Genomic DNA, 21600 nt, shown 5'->3' with positions numbered 1-21600 from the left:
TCCAAAGTGGCGCGACGCACAGGGAATTTGGCGCGGCGCACAGGGGAAAAAACGGCCAAATTGCTCCCGTTTCGCGAAATTTCAGTTCGCGACTTCTCCAAGTGGGCCCGGTCATCTAATCTTTGGTTTTTTGGCACCAAGGGCGGCTTTTAAAGACTTTTCTCTCTAGGTGGGCATCTATCCAAGTGGCAAAAGAATACAAAGGGTCACCCCAGCCAAATGGCATGCTTGAGAGCGCTGCACCTGTAGCTGATGGTTGGCTCTCCATCTCCTTTTTGAAATGATTTGAGTAACTTCCCAACCCCTGGGTGTTCCATCTCTTCTCTACACTTTCTATATATTGTAAGAAAGTTATTTGCAAAGGGTTGGCTGGCTTGTAACTTCTGGGAGATTGTGGGAAAGAGACTATAGATAGTCAGAGGGAAGAAAGAGTAGAGAGCCAACAAACTTTTCCAGTAGGAGGAACATCCAATAGCTCATAGAGACAAGAGCTAGAAAGACAACAAAGTGCAGAGGTATCTTCTTTCAGGCCACCAGGGAAAGATGCCTCAGATGTCAAGAAAACATTTACAGAAATAAAGGCCAGGAATGATCCATTGAGGCTTCAAGTCTATAATCAATATTTGAAAATGGCCACCACAAATCAACAGAGATTGATGTCAGCCTATGACATAAAAGAAGGCAAAATGATAATGAGCTATTTCAAACCAAAGGTGCAACAACTTGAATCAATAGCAAATTATCTCAGGAAAAATTTTGAGGTCATGACAAAGGATATTCATCCTTTGGATCAGATTGAATTGCATAAACAAACTGGAGAAATGATTTATTCAACCTTGACTAGTAAGACAATGATGGCCCAAAGGTTGCAAAATTCCTTGGATAACACAACTGCCCAACTGCACTTGGAGAAAGCTTCCTCCTAGGCCAAATATAACATAATAAAGTCTTTAGAAGAAATAATTATTGGATTGGGTCGTGATCCCAAAGATGTAAAGGCTATAGAAGCCTTAATAAAAAAGAAAGATGAAGATATTATTGCCTTAAGGAAACAACTAAAGCTGCCTCCTTCAAGGCACCCACAGACTACTGGAATCATAAAGCAAAAATCTGAAGAAGAAACTGATGGATTTGCTCCTAAAACTTAATGAACGACTGAATGAGACTGAGCAAGAACTTGAGAAAACATTGAAAGAAAAGTAGGGAGAGTTGACCTCTTAGCCTCCCAATGTGATACCAGTAGTCTCAACAACAGTCCCTTCAACCCTTGGAGCAGCTCTGGCACCAAACATTCCAACAGTTACAGCAAAGGTGGTTATAGGTACAACAACAAAAGAAACAGCAGGAGCAACACAGGATAGTACTGCCAATTTGAGCACAAAGGAACTAATAAAATCAATGGAGGATATGAAACTACAAGTTTCAGAGCTAAATAAGGTAAAAGAGCAGTATGCTAACTTAAAGCAAGGGTATGATCTCTAAAAAATAAGTGTTGCATAAAAGACAAGAGAGATTAAAGGATTGGAAAACAAAGTGAAATTATTAGAAAAGGATCTTACTTTTGACAAGCCTCTGACAGAAATCAAGAAAATTCTTTGGGCCAACATCACTCAATCAATAAATGATGCTTGGCCATCAATTCAAATAATCTTTGAGCAAATTGATTTAGTGAAACTAGCTCAAGAAGAAGTTGAAAAGACAAGGGCAGAGTTAGGAAACATGTCTGAGGAAGTGAACAGACTCATACAGTTTTTGAATACCAGGAATAAGTACCAGTTAGAAGAGCTGGGCATTCAAGATAGAACAGGGACAATTTTGGAAATCAAAAGGGTTTTTACTAAAAGAACTCTGATGCAAAACTTAGAAAGAAGGTGCCATGACATGAATGAAGAAATTAATGCCTTCATGAAGAGATTTGATATTTTGTAGGGTAAAGGGTTACCAAGTCCTTTAGTTATTCATGATAAACTAATGAGTCATAAAGACTATGTGGAGAAATTGAATAAGTATGCAGGCAACCAAGCAGGTCCATCAACAAGTGCATCAGCAACAAAAGCATTGCCTACAGGCAGAGTTCTCTATGACAGTCTAGAGAACTTGTTCTATGTCGAGCATGAAATAAAGCACTTATTTCCAATTCAGCCTACCTTTTTTAGGTACATAGAAACTGATGAGACCCTGAGAAAACTTCAGAAAACCTGAATGCTAGAAGCACAATGGTGGGAAGAAATATTAGACATTTTGTAAAATTATCCTTGGGTAAATTTTGGTTATTTGTTGCAGTAGGTGATGATAAAGAGGATAAACAAAGATCAAACAGGTCGAAGTGTATTAGAACAGGTAAAGAGTATCAGTGAAAACAGAGCAGCCAACACAGAGTTACCAAAGAAGACAGTAGCAAGCCAAATCATAGGGCCTGCCTCTAGCACACTCACAAGAATAGGAACAACACAACATCAATTTATCTTTTCTCCTATCTTTGAGACCATTTGTCTCTATTTTCTTGTAACTTATTCATAGTCATCCTAGAATATATCTCACTCTGTTATGAGATATTTTTTGTAATTTTTTGTATAAATACTCTCTCAATTGGAGTATTGGGGGTGGATTCTTAGACATTGCTGTAATACTGATTATTTTGGAATAAAGTGTTGTTGGACAAAATTTTGTATGGCTAGCTAGATGAAGAATTGATGCAAAGGACTTTTCACAGATTTCTTGAGTCAAACACCGGATCAATAAGTCTTCTATATCTCATGTTTTAAATTTTTCCTTGTTTATTATATCATCTATGTTTCAAATCTGAATGATAAATGAAAAAGAATAATTTGGAAAGTGCTTGAGTACAATCTGTTTTCAATCGTTGTTATTCTTAATGTTTTCCTCTGAACTAGTTTAAACAGTGAATTCTTAATTGCTCCTGTTTTCCAGTTTATTCACTTTGATTATTTAGTAAAGAATACTTAACTTCTCTTTATTAATAATCATTCAAGTTCCCTCTTTCAAATGTGTTGAAGGATCCTTAACTGCCCTTCACCCATTTTGAGTCCATTCCATCTATTTTAATTCTTTATTTGTTCCATGTTTGATTATCTTGCCCTGTGAAACCATCCCTTGTTAAGAAACCAAATTTAGTTAAGCCATCTTCTTTAACTCCATTAGCCCAATGGCCTAAACTACTCAGTCCTACCTCTCTACTATTGAATTTCACCACCCAAACTCAATCAAACCCCTATATTTCATAACTAGCCTAATATCTTTCAAAACAAAGCCAAAGCTAAAACTTAAAGAGAGAGCCCACTCTGGATACAGATTGGCTAGATTCTGTATCTAAAATTTGGTTTGTGGTTACCTCAGACCCCTTTCCTCTTCCCAACAACTTCAAGGAAAATCTGAGTGATAACATAGTGGCGACTCTGCAGGGGAACGAATAATTTGTTTGTTACTATTGTTTACTTTATAAACTATAGATGGAGCCCGAAGTTAGCTAGGTAGCCTTTGAACTGCTCTTGCTTTGCAATTGCATAAGTAAATGAATGCTGCTTTAGTCTATCTCTGGTCTAGTTTATTGATTGAACATCTGGTTTCAAACACTTGATGAGTTCCTCTTGTCAAATAAGTCTTTAAGAAATTTCAAATCCCATACCTAAAGCCTCTTAAAGAAATTGTTGAAGTTGTATTGTCAATCTCATTTACAGAAAAACCAAAAATATACCTAGAAACATGGCTTCAAAAAGGACTCATTACACCAGAGCTAATCCTAATCCAAATCCTCCACTTGTGTTTGAAAATCCTAATCTGATTCCCAGAATTCTTAGAAGAGAGGAAAGCCAAGAAAGTTTTGCTAGTTCTAGGCCTCTCTATAGATCAAGATCATGTCCTGTGAAGTGGATCTACCTTGAGGATGAACCCTTTGATGAGCAATTTGAGACCTCTTTATTTGTAACCTTTTCTGACTCTGATTTAGCCCGCACGGTTCATGATCCAGTATTTATTGAATATTTACAACTTGAAGTTGTCACTTCACATCTTGATAGACATTTGCAAAACTCCATACAATCTGAGCTTACGTCTGAAGGAACACCAAACCTTTCTATGATCACTACAGCGTCTCCAATTTCATCAACATTCCCTCAGACATCTCAACCTCAAACCACCCCTTCCACCCCTCCATCCACCACTCCAAGACCAACCCCAACTGTTGTTTCATCACTACCTACTGCAATGGCAAACATATATACTCCCTTGGTATTACCAGCCAATCTAGGGGCTATGCCCCAAGACTATCGTAAAATCACTCCTTGCGATGGTTCTGGTACTTACACTACACAACAACATACCAAAAAAATGACTGATTACTTCGAGATATATGAAATAGATGCATATGATGTAAGGATGAGAATTTTTTTTCAAAGTTTGACTGGAGAAGTTAGAAACTAGTTTAGAGCCCTTCCTGCAAACAGTATCAATGACCTAGAAGCTCTTTATAGAACATTCTTTAATAGATGGGAAAAGAAGAAATATCCTCTCCAAATCTTATCAGAATATGAAAACCTGAAGAGAGGAACACAAGAAACTGTGCAAGATTACTGCACTAGGTTCAATAATGTTTACAATGCTATCCCTCAAAACCTCAGACCTCCTCCAGATTTAGCGTTAATCAAATTCCCTGATGGATTTGATTCTGACATGACATACCAACTTAGGGAAAGAGCTGCTCGAACTTTAGAAGATATGCAAAGTATAGCTGTTAGTGTTGAAGCCAACCTGATATCCAAATGAACTAAAGCCAGAAGTGAAAGAAGAATACCATTGAAAGAAGAACCCTCAGCCTTTGAACAGAAACTGGATGCTATTATTAAAGGGATGGATAGGCTAGGAGATAGAGTACAAACAATTGAGAGGAAATCCCCTTGGGATGACCAACCAAGCAATGCTGGGAGAAATCCAAATTTAAGGAAGAATCAAAACTAGAACACTGGAAAGACTGGTCCTGACCAAAACATTAGGCCCCCATTCCAGGAAAATTATGCTAAAGCCTCAAATTCTGATGAACCAATAGAAGATACTCAAATAAACTTTATGGGAATCAATAATGAACAACAAGTTTTCTTGACCCAAGAGGATCAAGAAGCTCATATTCTCAAACAATTCCAAACTCAATCAGGTGAATCATTTGACTTTAGGGAGGGATATGACACAACCATTTATGAAGTCCACAAGCAATATAATCTGAGGAGAAGAAGAATTGATGTCCCTAAAACCAACAAACAGAAAGCTACAAAACATCCTAACAAAGGTAAGACTAATACCACCCCTATACATATTCTTTCTAGATCAGATCCTAATCCTGCTAATCCAATTATCGAAGATATATCCGATAATCAACCTAATAACAAACAACTCTCCACTTCTCCTCCACCCAAAGGAAATGTGGAAGAACCTCCAGAAGTTGATTTGGAAACAACTTCAGCTCAAAACCCCACTCCTGAAAAGGAGAAAAACACAGAAAATACAGAAGATAGAGAGAATCCAACTGTTTGAAATACAAGAACTCAGACTGAAAAACCTTTTAATCTAGAGATTGAAGTACGCAAATTAAAAGTAGTTGTTCCATTATCAGAGTTAGCTAAACATGATGTCTACCGAAGCCAAATCAATAGATCACTCAAAATCTCTGGAAATGAAGACTCAGTAAATGTTTTTGATGACCAACCTGAATTAATCTTTGGCCCTGAAGTAAATGGAAAACCAGTAGATGGAGGAATCCCTCCTTTCTATGTAAGTTTAAACATACATGATAAAATACTTCATAATGCCATGTTTGATTCTGGGGCATCTCGCAACTTAATTCCCAAGTATGTAATGGAGAAATTAGAACTAGACATCACTAGGCCATACAAAGACCTCTTTTCTTTTGATTCAAGTTAGGTGAGATGTTTAGGATTAATCAAAGACTTGTGTGTTTCACTAGTTCAATATCCTGCCAAAACAATCTTAATGGACATAGTAGTAGCAGATATTCCACCAAAGTATGGCATGTTATTTTCCAGATATTGGGGTGCAAAGCTTCAAGGATCTCTTCAGTTAGATATGTCATATGCTACTATTTCAGTTTTCGGCCAACCTAAGAAACTATATAGAGAAACTTTAATGAAATATGTAGTAAGTAGTCAGGAGAAACCCCAAAATTTCCCTATCTACTCAGTACACTCTGATATGGATTCTTTCATTCTTTACAATGCTGAAAGTGATCCCTCAAATGAATTAGAAGTTTTAGCAGCAGAACCAAAAGAAATTACAAATGGAAAGTCTAGTGTTCAAATCCAGGAAATTTCTAAGAACAATGAAACATCAGATACCCAAGAGAAACCAAAAGAAAGTAAAAAACCAGATCTCACTGTTAAACAAATTCCTGAGACTCCTGATACCAATTATGAACATGAAATTCTTTGGTACTTAGAATTTGATGGTTCAGTTAACAAATTAGGAGCAGGAGTAGGGGTTTGGGTGTACAACCTTGAAAATGATCATGCTGAAGGCCATGCCTACAGATTAAAATTTAGGTGCACCAATAATATGGTAGAATATGAAGCCCTATTGTGTTGAGAACGCAACAAGATGATGGAGCTTAGTGGAAAGAAGTCGTCTTCACTAAGTGGGCCCGCAGGCTATTTTTGGTGCAAAGTCTCTTTTTAGACTATGTCTATTTTTAGACATATGGATCATGGTCTATGAGTTGCAGGATGCTATTTATGGATGATTGGTCATGTTGGTAACAATATATGGACTTCTTATTTTAGACATATGGGCAGGTTTCTATTTTTAGACTGCCAAGCTAAAAATAGAATAGTCGAATATTATTGTCTCATAATAATATTTGGACTATAAACATTATCTTATCCTCTTGGAGCACTTCAGTTTGAGCTACAGATGTGGAACATGCAGCTATCAGAAGGAAATATGCTTTTCTTTGTGGGTTAGTTGAGCTATTGCATGCAGGACTTCAATTAGAACTCATGTGGTTGAGTTGGGTGGAGTTGATTGTGGAGTTGATGGAGTTGTGTTCAGTTTGACTTGGTTGAGCTAGTTGTATTTTAGTCTAACTAAAGAATACACTAGTGATGAGTTGTGCGAATTAAATATTGATTAATTCACTAATTATTAACTCATAAAGCAACTGAAGAATACATCAGTTGACTCAGTGCATGTACATTTCAGTGGAGACAGGTGTTAGAGGTTGAGATTGCTATCAATTGTGACTATAGTTGTGACTATAGTTGTGCATGTGATTTGCACATGCATGGATGGAGATTGCCCATGAGGTTTGCGTAGTATACCAAGGGAATTTTTTTTACAGAGTGGATGATTTCTCTTGCAGATTGTGCAGTAGAGGCAAGCAAAGTAGTGGAGGAGATTTGAGCTGTGATTGATCAGATCTGAGCTAGTTTTGTGTGTAACAAGTGGAGATAGTGCTGGATACTTGAGAGGAGTATTGTACTATGTATTTTTACATGTTCTCTATCATTATAATATATAGATAGTGTGGGGTTTTCAGCTGTATGCTTTCCCCGGGTTACATACTGTGTTAATGTGTGCATGCGATTGATGTTTCATTATTTTTGATGCTGCTAAACTGATGATCAACATAGAGGAGGTTATGTATTGTGCATGTATTCCGGTATAGTGTATAATCGGGATAATCTTTGTGAATAAGTGTTTATTATTCAAAATTTCTACATGGTATCGGGACTGTTGATCATCAAATCTACTATTCAGAAAGTGTTTACATTTTATTTCTTCAAGCAGAGTCTGTAATCGGGCCAGGTAGCCTCTGGATTCATCCTTCCTTTGGAAGGTGAGATATCCGGTAAAATCCCATACAGTCAATCTCTGTATGATAAATACCTTGTTCTCACGAATTTTAGATCAGAGGCGGTTGAGTTTTGAACTGGTGGAATTCGAATTTGCAACAGTGTTTTCTTGGTGTCAACGTGGCAATGTCTTTCAACGGATTGCGATTGGAGTATGGTCTTGAGGGCAGCTCGAACTATATTGCATGGAAGGACATGATGGAGGCCGTGTTAGATGATAATGGGCTGAAGGATTTCATAGAGGCTGAGATCCCAAAGCCTATTGATGCTGCTGAAGCTGAGGTTTGGCAAAAGAAGATAGCAAAGTGTCAAAGGATTCTGTTGGAGGGCGTGAAGGATCACATTGTGTCCAACCTGCATGGAAAGGCTTCTCCATACTTGATGTGGAAAGCATTGACAGATCTATTCCAAAGCAAGAGTGATCAGAGGAAGCTGGAACTCAAGGATAGACTCAGAAACAATAAATGCGAGAAGGAAGACAATATGCCCAAGTATCTCATGAAGTTCACTCAGTGCAGGGATGAGCTGGGAAGTGTGGGGGTGACTGTCGATGATGAGGACTTGGTGAGCTTGGCTCTCCTTGGTCTTCTGAAGAGTTGGCATTTCTATCAGACTCTGTTAATGGTTGGGAGAAATTGCCAGGATGGGAGAGACTTTGGTCAGATCTTGTGCAGGAGGAGATCAAGCGGAATACCAGGGACGGATCTTCATCAAAGGCAACTGATGAAGAAAATTGCACTTTGGCTGCCAAAGCAAAGAATGGGAAGAACAAGAAATATTCTCATTCTAGTGCGAAAGGCAAGAAGCAGGACATGTCCAAGGTGAAGTGCTTTCACTGTCACCAGCACGGACACTATGCCACTAATTGTCCGTAGAAGAAGAAGAACAAGCAAGCTGCTGGATCTGCAGCAGGAGAGGCTCTAGCCTCACAGTTTGAGCTTGATTTTTCATTGATCGCATGCTTGGTATCAAGTGTGATGGGATCAGTATGGTTCTTGGACAGTGGTGCGTCTTTTCATATGACAGGAGATCGAGATTTGTTTTCTGATCTGGAGGAGAAAGATCTTGGAGTGCACATCGAGATGGGCAATGATGGTAGATACAGTGCGACCAGTATCGGTACCATTTCCTTTGAGAGGGAGTCTGGTAAACCCTTCGTATTGAAGGAAGTGATGCATGTTACAGGATTGAAGAAGAATCTTATCTCTGTGGTGATGTTAGAAGACAAGGCATATGATGTTGTTTTCAGCGAGGGAAAGGCTTTCCTGCGCAGCAGAAAACTGGAGAAACCCGGAAGATAGGGGTTCGAGTGAGGAACCTCTATCAGTTGCATGTAGATGGTTGCGCAACAATGGCATGCAAGGCAGAAGGATTGGTGAGCCGGGATGATGGAAAGTTGTGGCACAGGAGATTGGGTCACCTTCACCATGGAGCCTTGAAGATACTGCAACAGATCACTACAGGGCTTCCTAAAGGCACTCTTGCGCAGTCAGATCAGTGCAAGGGGTGTACTTTGGGAAAGTTTGTGAAAGCCACCTTTCACGAGAAGGATAGTCGTGCCACGCCAATCCTTGAGAGAATTCACACAGACATGTGTGGACCTTTCTCAGTAGCTTCGAAAAAAAACACAAGTATTATGTGATCTTTGTTGATGATTTCTCTTGTAAGTGCTGGATCTTCTTCATGCAGAAGAAGAGTGAGACATACTCAAAGTTCTGTGAGTTCAAAGCACTGGTCGAGAAGGAGTCAGGGAAGAAGGTGAAGGCTCTTAGGAGCGACAATGGGTGTGAATACATCTCTGGCGAGTTCAAGGACTTTTACAGTGAAGAAGGGATTCGAAGAGAGCTCATAGCTCCCCATAACCCACATCAGAACGTGGTTGCTGAGCGGAAGAACAAAACGATCGTGGGTGTTGCACGGGCAATGTTGCATGATCAGGGCCTACCCCTTCACTTGTGGGTGAAAGCATGCAATACTGCAGTATACGTGCAGAACCATTGTCCTCACAGGATACTTGGCATGAGTACACCCGAGGAGGCTTATTCTAGTAAGAGGCCTGATATTTCTCATTTGAGGATTTTTGGTGCTAACGTTTACATGCATGTGACGAAGGATGCCAGGAAGAAGTTGGAGCCGACCGCAGAGGTTGGGATATTTGTGGGGTACACTGATACGCCCCACAAATATTGTGTGTATTTGCCAGACAGTAGCAAGACTGTTGTGCGACGGGATATAAAATTTCAGGAGGAGAAAGCCATGCAGTGTTCGCTTGAGAGGGAGCCACACTTGCATGCAGATGAGGAGCTATTAGTTCCTAAAGATGATCTTCAGGACATGGATCAGCCACAGGAAGAATTTCATGGAGTGGAAGAGACCACTCATGCAACGCCAATCATCAGAGGGCGAAAGCGCTTGACAGAAGCTGAGCGACTGGCTCAAGATGCAGAGAAAGTTGTAGGACCACCTACAGCCCAACGCAGGTAGAGGCAGTCACCTGATCGATACACTGGATACATGGCTCTTGTGAGCAAATGTGTTGTGACGAAGCCATCCTCTTTCGAGGAAGTTGTGGAGGATCCCGCATGGGTAGATGCCATGGTGGAAGAGTATGATTCGGCTGTCAGAAACAGTGCATGGGAGATTGTCCCAAGACCGGAAGGGAAATCAGTGGTGGGTTCGAGATGGATCTACAAAGTTAAGCAGGCAGCTGACGGGAGTGTGGAGAAGTACAAGGCAAGATTTGTTGCCCGACGCTTTTCACAAATAGAGGGGATCGATTATGAGGAGACCTTTGCACCTGTCGCAAGGTATTCTTCCATATGGACGATTCTTTCTCTCTCAGCGCAGATGGGGTGGCACATTCATCAGATGGATGTGAAGACTGCATTCCTCAACGGAGTCATTGAGGAGGAGGTGTACATAGAACAACCCGAAGGTTTTGAGATCTTCGACAGCGAGTCGCATGTGTGCAGGCTCAAGAGAGCGTTGTATGGGTTGAAACAAGCACCACGTGCTTGGTACACACAGATAGACAGTTATTTCACCAGACTTGGATTCTCCAAGAGTGAGGTGAATCCTAACCTATACTAGATTGTGGTGGACGGTAAGTTGCTTATCATTGTACTTTATGTAGATGATTTGATTCTAACGGGTGATGAGCTGTTGATACTTTCATGCAAGGATGATCTTGCTAAGGAGTTTGAAATGAAGGACTTGGGCCTTCTTCATTATTTCTTGGGATTAGAAATTTGGCAGCGCAGTGATGGACTATTTGTTTCTCAGGGTAAGTATGCTCGAGAGATACTGGAGAAGTTCAACATGCATGGCTGCAAGCCTGTTGATACTCCTCTTCTTGGAGGTTGGAGGAAGGAGGATGCCACTTCAGCAGAAGAAGTGGATGACATTGTTTATCGATAATTGGTGGGGTCACTTATGTATCTGGTCAATACATGACCCAATATATGCTATGTTGTTAACCAGCTTTCACAAGCTATGGTTAAGCCAACCAAGCTCTTCTGGAAGGCAGGCAAGCATGTATTTCGTTATTTGAGAGGCACATCGGGATATGGTTTGTGGTACAGACAGGAGGATGAGGTGAAGTTATGTGGCTTCACGGGTACAGATTGGGCAGGGAGCCCAACGGACAGAAAGAGCACATCAGGAGGGGTCTTCAGTATCGGGTTGACAGTAGTTTCTTGGTACAGAAAGAAGCAGAGATCCGTGGCACTCAGTTCAGCAGAGGCCGAGTGTATGGCAGCAAGTTTGGCTGCATGCGAGGCTATATGGATGAGGAAGATCCTGGTCGGTTTGTTCGGTTCTTACTTGGAGCCTAATGTGATTTACTGTGATAACCAGAGTTGCATTAAACTCTCGGTTAATCCTGTATTTCATGATATATCTAAGAACATTTACATCAGGTACCATCATATCAGAGATTGTGTGTAGCGGAGAGTCATGTTACTTTCATACATTACAATGGAGGATCAGGATGCTGATATCTTGACAAAGGTGCTCACCAGGAGAAAATTTGAATACCACCGAGGCAGGATAGGGGTTGCTGATAATCCATATCTTGTTGAGAGGGAGTGTTGAGAGTGCAACAAGATGATGGAGCTTAGTGGAAAGAAGCCGTCTTCACTAAGTGGGCCCGCAGGTTATTTTTGGTGCAAAGTCTATTTTTAGACATATGGAACATGGTCTATGAGTTGCAGGATGCTATTTATGGATGATTGGTCATGTTGGTAAAAATAGATGGACTTATATTTTTAGACATATGGGTAGGTTTCTATTTTTAGACTGCCAAGCTAAAAATAGAATAGTCGAATATTATTGTCTCATAATAATATTTGGACTATAAACATTATATTATCCTCTTGGAGCACTTCAGTTTGAGCTACAGATGTGGCATATGCAGCTGTCAGAAGGAAATACACTTTTCTTTGTGGTTCAGTTGAGCTATTGCATGTAAAACTTCAGTTAGAACTCATGTGGTTGAGTTTGGTGGAGTTGATTGTGGAGTTGATGGAGTTGTGTTCAGTTTGACTTGGTTGAATTAGTTGTATTTTAGTCTAACTAAAGAATACACTAGTGATGAGTTGTTTGAATTAAATATTAATTAATTCACTAATTATTAACTCATAAAGAAACTGAAGAATACATCAGTTAACTCAGTGCATGTACAGTTCAGTGGAGACAGGTGTTAGAGGTTGAGATTGCTATCAGTTGTGACTATAGTTGTGCATGTGATTTGCACATGAATGGATGGAGATTGCCCATGGGGATTGCATAGTATACCAAGGGAATTTGTTTTTACAGAGTGGATGATTTCTCTTGCAGATTGCGCAGTAGAGGCAGGCAAAGAAGTGGAGGAGATTTGAGCTGTGATTGATCAGATCTGAGCTAGTTTTGTGTGTAATAGGTGGAGATAGTGCTGGATACTTGAGAGGAGTATTGTACTATGTATTGTTACATGTTCTCTATCATTATAATATACATATAGTGTGGGGTTTTTAGCTGTATGATTTCCCCGGGTTACATACTATGTTAATGTGTGCATGCGATTGATGTTTCATTATTTTTGATGCTGCTAAATTGATGATCAATGTAGAGGAGGTTATGTATTGTGCATGTATTCCAGAATAGTGTATAATCGGGATAATCTTTGTGCATAAGTGTTTGTTATTCAAAATTTCTACATGTTGCTAGGTCTTAAACTAGTCAAAAGATTAGGGGCAATTAGAGTATTTGTCATAGGAGATTCTGATTTAATAATTCAACAGATCAAAGGAAAGTATTTGACAAATGATCCCAGGTTGAGATACTACAGAGGAATGGTTATAGAGATTCTCAATACCTTTCTGGAAACTCAGCTTGCTAAAATACCAAGAAAACATAACTTGCAAGCTCATAGTTTGGCAATGTTTGTCAACACCTGCAAATTACCATTTGAACCAAATCATCAGTTCACAGCTGAGATTAGACACAGACCAACCATACCTGACAATTTAAATAACTGGAAAGTGTGATAGTGATAAGCAGATTAATAATTTCTTGACTTTAGATGAAGAATTTTCTAACAGTAACATAGATGTAGATACAGTTATTGAGTTTTATCAAACAAATGAGGTAGAAACAGACATTTCAGTAGAAAGTGAAATTCAAATGCTTCATGCAACAAAATTCACCAACAAAGAAATGCAGAACCTTAAACAAATGGATATTGATGAGATTATTGAAGGAGAAACTGAAGTCATTAATTTAAAAGACAATCATTTGCCTAAAGGACTAACTCCTCTAGAAGACCTCTTTGATTCCAATGATATCCCAAAGAAACCTAAGATGGAACCATTAAAAGTAGATATTGAGGAATATAACTTGGGGACTGAAGAAAATCCGAAAATGATAAAGTTATCTAAACGTTTTCCCCCTGACCAAAAACTAAAATATGTTGAACTAATAAGAGAATTCCAGGATGTCTTTGCTTGGAGTTATGAGGACTTGAAATCATATGACACCTCTATAATTCAACATACAATACCTTTGAAAGAAAATCAGAAACCCTTCAAACAAAAACTCAGAAGAATTAACCCTGTATTGTTGCCCTTAATTGAGAAAGAAATCAAATGAATGTATGAAGCAGGGATAATTGCTCCTATTAGGTTTTCAGAGTGGGTGTCTAATTTAGTACCTACTAGGAATAAAACTTGAGAAATCAGATTATGTGTTGATTTAAGGAATGTTAATATGGTTTCTTTGAAGGATAATTACCCTTTACCTAAGATGGATCATATTTTACAAAGGGTAGTAGGTGCTTCTAGGATTTCACTTTTAGATGGGTTCTCAGGGTATAACCAGATTTTAGTTCATCCTGATGACCAGGAAAAAACTGCTTTTACAACCCCATGGGGCACATTCATGTACATCAAAATGCCATTTGGACTTAAAAATGAAGGAGAAACCTTCCAAAGAGCAATGGACATAGCATTTGCAAAATAAATTCATGATTTTCTGGTTATATATCTAGATAAGTTAACTATTTTTTCTAAATCAGATCAACAACATTTGGATCATCTTAGACAAGTATTCCTAGAATGCAGAAAATATGGTATTTCTTTGAATCCAAAGAAATCCTTGTTTGGTCTAGAGGAAGGTAAACTCTTGGGCCATATCATTTCCAAATATGCCATTAGAGTTGATCCTGCTAGAATAGAAGCTATCCTGCAAATACCCCACCCTAGAAATGTCAAAGAACTTCAAGCTTTCTTAAGAAAGATAGATTTTTTTAGAAGATTCATATCTAACTTAGCTGAACTAATTAGATTGCTTAATAATATGTTAAAAATGATTCAAGTATTAAATGGACAGTAGAAGCCAAACAAGCATTTGAAGAAATTAAAATGGTTTTGACCAGAACACCGGTCCTTACAAGTCCATAGTTTGATAGAGACTTCAGAATATTTTCATTTGCATCAGAAAACACCATAGCAGTTGTTTTATTACAAAAGGATGATCAAGGATGTGAGAAACCCATAGCCCTTTTTAGTAATGCACTTACGGATGCACCATTAAAATACAAAATCATGGAGAAACAAGATTTTGCACTGGTCAAAGCTATTAAAGACTTTAGAGTCTACATATTGTACTCCCATGTGATAGCCTATGTACCAAATGTTGTTGTCAAAGACATCTTAACTTAGGATGGAATTGAGGGCAAAAAAGGTAAATGGATTGCTACTATATTAGAGTATGATATTGAAATAAAACCTACAAATCTTATAAAAGGACGGGGATTGGCCAAACTCATGACTGAAACAAATTGTCAAGCCCTGAACATTAATGAACTGGATAAAAAATAGGAGATGGTGACTCCACAAATCAGCTAGGCCTTCTTAGATTCACCTTGGTATGCTGATGTAATTTATGTACTATTAAACCTGCAGGCTCCTCCAGGGTTATCCAGAACAAAGAAAAGGTTTTTAAAGATGAAATCTTCAAAGTTTTGTATTTTAGATAATGCTCTTTTTTGGAAAAATCATGAAGGTATTCTATTGAATTGTTTATTAAAAGAAGAAGCTAACAAGGCTCTCCAAGAATTTCATGCAGGAGACTGTGGTGGACACCTTTACTGGAAATCAACTGCAGACAAGATCCTAAGGGCTGGATTTTATTGGCCAACCTTGTTCATTGATGTAAAGAAATTTGTAACTGCTTGCCATAAATGTCAAATTTTTGAAGGCAAGAGAAAACTGTTACCTTTACCCCTCAGACCAATTTCTACTGAAAAACCCTTCCAACAATGGGGCCTAGACTTCATTGGAGAAATCCATCCTCCCTCTTCTGGCCAACACAAATGGATTCTCACTGCCACAGACTATTTCACCAAATGGATAGAAGCCATTCCTTCCAGACAAGCCAATGACATAGTGATTATAGGATTCCTAGAAACCAACATATTGTTTAGATTTGGTTGTCCTGATAAAATCATAACTGACAATGCTGCTGCCTTCAAATCCAAGAAGATGATAAGTTTCTGTAACAAGTACCATATCACCTTAGGCCATTCCACAGCCTATTACCCTCAAGGTAATGGTCTAGCTGAGTCTTCCAACAAGAGCCTCATTAATATTATTAAAAAATTATTGGAAGAGAACAAGAAAAATTGGCACAAGAAAATTATAAATGCACTATGGGCAGACAGACTCACCACCAAAAAATCTATTGGAACTAGCCCTTATGAGTTAGTCTATGGCATGGAAGCTATATTTCCTTCATCTTTAGGAGTTCCTATAATGAAATTACTTCAAGAAGCTCAAGTGGAACGTAATGATATTCAAAGGAGGATAAACCAGACCATCAATTTGCAGCAGACCAGAGAGGAATTATATCAAAGATCCCAAGTGTTGCAGGAGAAGCTTAAGAAGATATTTGATAAAAGAACCAAGGCAGAAGATTTCTACCTTGGAGACAAAGTGTTAAGATGGGATTCCAAGAGAGAGGATAAGGGAAAACATGGGAAGTTTGACTTCCTATGGAAAGGACCTTATATTATCTATGCCTTACAAGGAAACAATACATATTATCTGAAAAACTTGGATGGCACAGAAACAGAAGAAGGGCTAGTTAATGGTCGGATGTTGAAACATTACTTTGATCCTACTTATTAATGTATCCTGATTTTTAACATGTACATACTATATCCTTTGTAATGTCACAGTTTTGATTGGATAGTAACTTGTTGGAGTTGAAGCCCAAAGAGAAGGCCCTAAGCTTCAAAAGTGTCACTGTCATACATACAATAAAGCAACAAGCAGAAGAAGATTCCATAGTTCAGCCAAAATCATTCTGAGGCCATCTGACTTGTTGTTCTTGACTTTCCACCAGGAAAAGCCATCCCCAAGTGGAGCCAGTGTTATGCTCCTAAACTAATAGGTCTCATATTTCATGATTGACTTGATGAGCTATGTAATATGTTCATACCTTCACTTGTTTCAAAGGTTTTCCATATCGTCAAAAAATAAAAATTAAAAATTAAAAAATGTAAAGAGGGTATACCCTAAAAGAAAAATCAAAGGGTGAAAAGAATAAAATAGTCAAAAAAGTGAAAGAAAATGAACCCCACCAAAAGAAAGACCAAGGAAAGTGTGCAAGTCTAAATGCCACTACTTTTTACTCTTATGTAATAAACAAATTGTGTGCAACTTTTCACCTATGTCACAATTGATGAACAATCAAACAGCTTAATCTTGACTAGTTCATATTTTTAATTTTATGTTTTAGAGATAGAGAATAAAATCTGACCAAAATATTTAATCTTGGCAGATAAGTAGATAGGTAGAGTGAATAAAAGGAGCTCAACAGCTTAATCTGAGCCCTTGGATGTAATAAGTTTAGAATTAGATAGATTTCTACATTTAAAAGAAAAGAAAGTATGATAAGGGTTTGCCAGTCTAAGTGCACCCTAATAAAGAAGAAAAAATGTTAGGTTAAAGTAGGTAGGGTAGGTAGATGATGTTGCAGAATTACATGTGATGGATAATGACTCTAAATGTGTTAATTTTCACTTTCATCACAATTTCAAGGCAGACATTACACTTGATGCATTTCAAGCAAGACAAGGTCAAATAATTAACTCCCCTTCTCATTTTTCCCTAAAAAATTTCGCTAATTCCCCCTAAGTACTAAGGCCTTTGAAATTAGAGGGGCTCAGAGCATTTCTCTGACTTTGGAGGGACCGGACCCTCGGCCCAATAATTTAAAAGCATAAGTCCTTAAAATCATCATTCATTCACTCTCATAAGTCTTTTCCTAAGTAAATTCTTATTTCACTTAGGAAAAATACACAAAATCACATAAAAACCCTTTTTTCCACTTAAGCCTAAGTTTAAATATCCATTATAATGTTTTTACTTAGTGCTTTTTACATTTCATGTCATATTAATTATTAACCTATGTATTATATAAATCCCACATCATTTCACCCTTTCCCGTATTATTTAAATATATTAAAAATCCCCAAATTTTATATATTCTGCCCCTTTGGTTAATTATAACCATAAATATGTTTAAATAGGATTAACTAGTTAACCCGTAACTAGTTAACAACCTAATCCCCCCGCTACATTAATTGGGATTAATTAACCCTCACAATTAATTAAGAACCCTCCCCAACCAATCATATCACCCCCGATACAATTAAACAATTTTTAATTGGGTTAGGCCTGCTCACATTAAACCCCGCCGCATCGCGCCTCCTGTCAGCCGTCCGATCGCACCTCCATCATCCAACGACCATTAATGATATCTCGTGTCACTTTGTGACGGTGCATTAGCGTGCAATCACAAAGTGGTTTTCGCATAGTACCCCGCCACGCGTCACAAAACCTATGGAATCGCTGGCTCCTGGCAAAATACCACCCATTTCTAAAAGCGGTGCGATACCATACCATTTACCGCCCTCCGCATATGAAAAAACATCCTTTCCCGCTTGCGTCATCCGCCTAAATAATAAAAACTCCCACCACCTTTGACTTTGTGAATAAAACCCACAAAGTGTCATTTTCATTATTCTGTACAGCAACTCATGCTCCCATGCAAAGAACATCCAAGTCAACTGTCCAAGCTTTCCAACCGCCACCTTGCTAAGAAAATTGCAGCCGACATAGCCCAGAACCTGTTAGCCACCGTCAGCACCTGTCATTACACTGTTCATTCCCCAAATACAGGTATTTATCCAATTTCCACCGAAACCCTGCAAGTTTTGGTTTTACATTATAAAATCCACAGAGAAAGGCAAAATTCATTGCAAATTCAGTCTTTGTTTCGCCATATAAGTTCCCAGACCTGTTAATTTGCCCATTTTTCACCAAAAACTCAAATTCCTTTCTAAATCCATAAGAACCAGAAATGGAAACCCCTGTGTCTTTTTTTGTTGCAACCATGAATGCCCCTCATAAAGATTTGGACTATCTGCCTCTTGTAGATAAAGACTTTCAGATAAAAGACTTATCCATTGATAAAAACCACCTTAAAATCTTTTTCCAAGCTAGAGACCACTTCCTAAATGGCTCAAACATCCTAGGACTTTGAGAATCCAACCTTCCCAGGTATTTTCTCCCCTCGGTCCATATTTTCCTTGATCTAATTCATCAATGCCAGGCAAACTATGACCCTAACCTTAGAGCTGTTATGTCCACAAGTAAAACGGTCCTCTTCCCCATAGCAGTTGCATCCATTAATGAAATTTTGCAATTTCCCCCCGATCAAGCTCTCACTCCCCTTTCTATAGGGTATTTACTTGATAAATCCATTCATTGTCCCAATCAGAGTTGAGCCGTATCTGTCAGGTTTTCATGTTGCCTAAACTTCAACCCAAAGGCTCACCTCCCTATCTGCAAACTTTCTTCACAGACATGGGAAGACTCATTGTTGATATGATATCCTTAATCATGGGATTCAACTCAAGTAAGTATGTTGATGATGTAACCCTAGTGTTTTTGTCAATTTTTACTCCTGGACAGCCCCCTGCTGTCAAGTATGATTATGCCTCCTATATTGCCAATAAGATTCATGACCAATTCTTGAGACTGGACAATGAAGGAGTCTTCAAATACACCACTTTCATCTATCATCTTATGTTGTACTATCAGTCAGAGAACTTCCTTTTCCCTGTCAAGAAACTTGACACTAAAGGCAATCCAAGGTCAGTTATCTTTTGGAGTCCCATCTTCCATGCATCCTACGAATCCCTTTACTCATACAATGAGTTCATTGATCAATTTGTTCATCCAGCAACCACCTTATTGATAGGGGTTTCCCCTCCTAGGATCAGTGGTGACATCAAGAGAATCCTATAGCTCTCCAAGCAGTACAGAATAGGTGATTCGTACCTATACAAGAACCATACATAAATTAGGATATATGGATGTGAGCTATGCCCTTTCAAGTAACCAAAATACATTCCAATGAGATTGTTTGCATTGGAATGTTTCAGACAAATGATACATACATACATGGTTCATTTTTTCAAATCCAAAAATAAAGCTCAACTCAGAATAAAAGATCAGTTAGGCCCTTTTGTCTGCAATCATAGGGAAGCATGGAGAGAAGCAGAGAAAATTCTAGAGGATCATCTTAAGTCGCACAGAAGTTTTGGTTGAAGGCCATATGACCCTAATAGTTTCATCTGTGATAGGAGAATGAAAAACAGGCTATCACCATACATTCACCATAAGATTCCAGAGATTGAACAATTTGCAAATATGGATGAATGGAGGGAAGGTACCTTAGTAGAAAAGGATAGTGAACAGGTCAATATTGAGAATGTTATGAGAGAGCTTGAGAAAACACTTGACCTAGATTCTTTTGGGCAGGTACCAATTGAGTTATCTCAAAGATCAGGAATTGGTGCATCCATTGCTGGAACCTCTCAGCAACCTTCACAGGAAATAAGCACACCGAAAGTAGAGACCAGTATTCAGACCACAGAACAGTCTACAATGTCTAAGCAGCCTAAAACTCCCAAAGAACAGGCCCAAATACATACTCCTCCCACTTAGGGCAATGTGGGAGAACCTCCAGTTTTGAAAACTCCTCTAAATGAGGAAAGAAACAAAACGAGAGACAGGGAAACAACTACCCCTGCCAATGAACCTTAAGGACAGCCTGGAACAGAAAGACAAAGACTAAATGCCCTTTCAGAGGAGGAATTTTCTGAAGAGACTATAGATAGTCAGAGGGAAGAAAGAGTAGAGAGCCAACAAACTTTTCCAGTAGGAGGAACATCCACTAGCTCACAAAGACAGGAGCTAGAAAGACAAAAAAGTGCAGAGATATCTTCTTTCAGGCCACCAGGGAAAGATGCCTCAGATATCAAGAAAAAATTTACAGAAATAAAGGCCAGGAATGATCCATTGAGGCTTCAAGTTTATAATCAATATTTGAAAATGGCCCCCACAAATCAACAGAGATTGATGTCAGCCTATGACATCAAATAAGGCAAAATGATAATGAGTTATTTCAAACCAAAGGTGCAACAACCTAAATCAATAGCAGATTATCTCAAGAAAAATTTTGAGGTCATGGCAATGGATATTCATCCTTTGGATCAGATTGAATTGCATAAACAAACTGGAGAAATGATTTATTCAACCTTGAATGGTAAGGCAATGATGGCCCAAAGGTTGCAAAATTCCTTGGTTAACACAACTACCCAACTGCACTTGGAGAAAGCTTCCTCCCAGGCCAAAGATAATAGAATAAAGTCTTTAGAAGAAATAATTATTGGATTGAGTCATGATCCCAAAGATGTAAAGGCTACAGAAGCCTTAATAAAAAAGAAAGATGAAGATATTGTTGCCCTAAGGAAACAACTAAAGCTGCCTCCTTTAAGGCACCCATAGGCTGTTGAAATCATAAAGCAAAAATATGAAGAAGAAATTGATGGATTTGCTCTTAAAACTTAATGAACAACTGAATGAGACTGAGCAAGAACTTGAGAAAACATTGAAGGACAAGCAGGGAGAGTCGACCTCTCAGCCTCCCAATGTGATACCAGTAGTCTCAACAACAGTCCCTTCAACCCTTGGAGCAGCTCTGGCACCAAACATTCCAATAGTTACAACAGAGGTGGTTATAGGTACAACAACAAAAAAAACATTAGGAGCATCACAGGATAGTACTGCCAATTTGAGCACAGGGGAACTAATAAAATCAATGGAGGATATGAAAC

This window comes from Pinus tabuliformis, chromosome 6, assembly GCF_031772625.1.
Source record: "Pinus tabuliformis cultivar Carrire ecotype Pingquan chromosome 6, CPIR1, whole genome shotgun sequence".
NCBI classification, from domain to species: Eukaryota; Viridiplantae; Streptophyta; class Pinopsida; order Pinales; family Pinaceae; genus Pinus; species Pinus tabuliformis.
The sequence above is the reverse complement of the archived record's forward strand: the minus strand, read 5'-3'. Positions refer to the sequence as shown.